The 4,418-nt window shown below is 40.4% G+C and overlaps 1 non-coding gene across 1 annotated transcript; it reads left to right on the forward strand.

Annotated features, from left to right (window-relative positions):
* The first annotated feature begins 204 nt into the window (after positions 1 to 204).
* LOC130462219 (small nucleolar RNA R71) lies at positions 205 to 311 on the forward strand. The gene has a single exon (XR_008922334.1). It is a non-coding gene; the product is annotated as a small nucleolar RNA R71 (small nucleolar RNA).
* The last annotated feature ends 4,107 nt before the right edge of the window (positions 312 to 4,418 follow it).

Raw genomic sequence — 4,418 nt, forward strand, 5'->3', positions numbered from 1 at the left:
AGGGCATAAGCATCGACATCAATCTTGCCCTTCTTAGATGTAGTTCTGGTGGTGCTGTAATGATTAGCAGCAAGATTGGCAAGGAAATCATAACCTGCATCCACTTCTTTGTCAAGAAAAACACCTCCAGAAGCAGAATCAACCGTGTTCTTTGTTTCATCTTGCAAACCATGGTAGAAAATCTGAACCAAGAACCATTTTTCAATATTATGATGCGGGCACGACCGCTGCAAAGCCTTGAATCTATCCCAGGCTTCTCGAAGTGATTCACCAGGTTCTTGAGTGAATGTAGTCAGCTTATGCCTTATTTCAGCAGTCTTGGTGGGTGGAAAGAATTCTTCTAGAAAGGCCTGTGAAATAGCACTCCACTCTGTCTCCTTGACATCATTCAACCATGTCTGAGCCTTATCACGAAGGCTAAAACCAAACAACATGACTTTCAATTGGTCTTGAGTGACCCCTTGATGCTTGATAGTACCACACAGTTGGTTGAACCTCTGCAAATGGTTGGTGGGTTCCTCAGATGGATGGCCACCAAATTGACTTTGTGAGACCATGGAGATTAGAGCGGGCTTGATCTCAAAGTTGACTGCATCAATAGTTGGCATTGTGAGCCCAGTCGGAACACTGTTCGAGGAAGGAACCCCATATGATTTCAGGGATTTAGACATCGTGTGACTCGGTGGAGTCTGTGAGTCTTGGGACCCTGACTGCTTCTTCTTTTTCTGTTGCTTTTTTAGTTGACGAAGGGTCTTTCCAAGATCGGGATCGGGAGGAACCAAGGTACCCGTTCTGGCAGACCTGGGCATAAACAACAACGAAAGAAAACGCAGTGAGATTTGCCTCAATTGGAACTGAGAGTTCCAATGAGACAATGGAAACAGTTCAAATAATCAAACTAAAACTAATAGAATATAGCCGTCTCCCCGGCAACGGCGCCAAAAACTTGATAGATTAAAAAGTGATACCGCAAGTGCACGGTGTCTGTTGTTAGCAGATACTTAGCAAATACGGGTCGATCCCACAGGGAGACAAGTTCTATTAGTTTTTGCCCAATTATACGAACTATTTCAATAACTAAAGTTGAGTTGAGTATTAACTACTAAAGCTAAAACAATAATAAAAATGCGTAATTTATCAATGAATTAAAGGTCTAGGGCGTCTGTTCGGTTCACCATGCTTATACCAATCCAAGAACATAAATCAATTCGGAAATGAATAAACTAAGCCGAGTAATTAAAGTACATGCTAAGCCTACGGTCGGGTCTTAACACTTTCAATTCAACATATGCAGTACGGTCGCTAACATAATCAGAATTGCCAATTGCACTAAGCCTCTAAAAATACGATCTTTCGATTCTAATTCCTATTAGCTAGATAATCAATTCATGAAATTGGCCGATAACATGAATCAACAATTAAAACAAATCAATCGGAATACTCAAGCAATAATCTATAAATTAACAAACTTTATGCATAATAATCATGGTATAAACATGGTTTCCCTTACTTAGCCCTAGAATACGACTACTCGCTCATAATTGAATTAACAAACATGATAGAAATAATAAACATGAATTTCATAATCAAAGGAAAATTTAAACTAAGGAACGAAAACAATAAGAAAGAATAAAAGCAAAAGAAATTATTGAATTACCTCTAGATTGATGAATGAAAATTGAAAGCTAGGGTTCAACAATGGAAAAAGGGAAGAATAGAAAACCAAAAAACTGGCGTTCAAGTGTTCTCCCTATTGAAAAACGTGAAAAGAAATTAAAGCCTAAGGGAATACATTAATTCCCTTGAGGTATTTTAGTGTTTCCTAAATTCTAAACAAAAAAGGAAAATAACAATTACATAGGCTATGATTTAATTGGACGATCACCAAGATGAAAGCATGAACCCGCGTGTGGAAGTAGTTGGGCGGAGAAACCAGCGGGCCCGCTGGTGGGTCGCTGGTTTTCGCGCCCAAGGGGAAGATTGGGCCATCGTTTTGGGCTTCGGGCGAATCGGATAGTCGAGCCATCTTGTTTATGTCATAACTCTTGTTCTACAATGCCTATAAGGACGTGTGACCTGTCGTTGGAAAGCTCTTGAAGTCTACTTTCTAGGCCAATAAAAATCGCCTCATTCCGACATGTAGAACTTGAGATATCATCAAAAGAGTGAACGCTTGTCCGTTTTGATGCTTAGAAAAATAGCGTTTAGCTTCGTTATTGACTCAAAATTATCCCTAGAGATATGCAATGATCCTCGAGTCAACATTCCATCCGTTCATCATCCAAATCAACTCATAACACTCCGAAAGCATCCAAATGACCGTAAAATCACCTGAAACATTAAGAAAACACAAACGGGGCGTAATAGAGTACGACAACGATAACTTATGCAAATGTGATCCTAAATGCAACTAAAATGATATAAATGCCTAATAATGCAACCTAAATGCGCCTAAAATACCCTATACAAATATGACTCATTAGGGCTCGGATTTAAAATAGCACCTCAAACTATAAAAATCTCATGTTTAATGTTTGCAGATGATAGCCTACTTTTATGTAAAGCCACTAACTCCGCATGCCATAACTTACTCAAAGTCATCTCTGACTTCTGTAAACTCTCCGGCCAATTAGTGAATTTCCATAAATCAGCTATTATCTTCTCAAAGAATATCAACCACCCCAAGAGAGATGCTTTGGCCAGCATTTTCAATATGCATAAATCTGGGTCTCTAGGTCGATATCTGGGAGCTCACTTCTCTAGTTTCACACCTACAAGATCTGACTATCTACGCATCATGCAAAAAAATGAACGCTGTATAAACTCCTGGCAAGCTAACTTTCTATCCAAAGGAGGTAGAACAACGCTTATTCAAAGCAACCTTGAAGCCCTCCCGTCCTACATTTGCTCTTCCTTCCTTCTTCCAAGGAAGACGTGCCATCAATTGGATAATATTCATCGCCAATTTTTTTGGAACCAATCCAAGTTAGGTAATGCACTCCCTCTCATTGCCTGGAACAAAGTCTGTCAACCTAAGGACCAAGGAGGGTTAGGTTTAAGAAGAACCTACCCTCTGAATAGGGCTTTCATCGCAAAACTAGGCTGGAAAATACTAACAGACGAAAATAACCTTTGGGCAAAAATCATGAGGAAAAAATATCTCCAGAACACAAGTTTCTTCTCTGCCAAGAAAAAAGTTAAAGACTCTCCTATTTGGATCAGCATTTTAAACCAACGGGAGTTATTGAGGAAAGGTATTAGATGGAAGATTGGCAATGGGAATCACATCAATTTCTGGAAAGATAACTGGGTTGGTCAATTTGCCCTTTCTGATCTCCCTTGCAACTCCTCTAATAGTAATAGGGGAGAAGTCTACGTGAACTCATTTATTGATGAATCCAAAAACTGGGATTTAAGGAAACTTTCTTCGGTCCTCTCACCTGAGTGGGTACAAAAAATTAAAGGGATCCCTATCCCTGTCAATGAACTGCCTGACAACCCCATTTGGGGCTGCACAAACTCTGGAGAATTCACAGTTAAATCCGCTACCTGGCTTGCACACGAACTCCCAGTCTCGGATAAAAAATGGGAGTTTAGATGGATTTGGAAACTCGATATAGCTCCAAAACTAAAAATCTTTCTATGGCAAATTTGCCATAAAAGTATTCCAACTAAAGAAACTCTTTTTCATAGGAAAATTATTCCCTCAAGTTGTTGCCCTAGATGTAACCATGCCAGTGAGAATATTAATCATCTCTTTCTCACTTGTGAGCACTCAAAAAATGTCTGGATGCATAGACTTACCAAAAATTGGTTCGATTTCTCCTTCCCTATGACGGATTTCTTCAAAACTTTAGTCTACCTTAGACGGAACCAAGTTGCGCTCAGGAAGTTCATTACCGTTTGCTGGACTATTTGGAAGGAAAGGAATGCCTTAGTGTTCTCCAACAATAAGCTTTCTCCCTGCCGCTGCTATTTTAGAGCTCTTAACACCTTCAAGGAATGGGAGCTTAGACTCCAGATTGACTCACAACAACTTAGAGGTAACCTTTACAACACTCATCATACTTCCACTCCTCTTCCAACCACCCCTCACCCCATTCTTGTGCGGTGGTTCCCGCCCCCACTGGGCGCCTTCAAACTCAACTTCGACGGATCACGTAAAGACTCATCAGCAGCAGGAGGCATCATCATCAGAAACAACAATGGAGATACGGTCATCGCCAAATCTTTTAACCTGGGTAACTCGCAAGTCTACATGGCCGAAGCCCTAGCCCTTCATAAGGGCATCCAAGAGGCCATCAAACTCAATATTAAAGATATCTACATCGAAGGTGACAACCTTCTTGTGATCAACTCGCTAAAAGGAATCTGGACCCCCCCGTGGAAGCTTCAAAACATTATTCAAGATAGCAGGA

The sequence above is a fragment of the Spinacia oleracea genome, chromosome 5, assembly GCF_020520425.1.
Source record: "Spinacia oleracea cultivar Varoflay chromosome 5, BTI_SOV_V1, whole genome shotgun sequence".
NCBI lineage: Eukaryota > Viridiplantae > Streptophyta > Magnoliopsida > Caryophyllales > Amaranthaceae > Spinacia > Spinacia oleracea.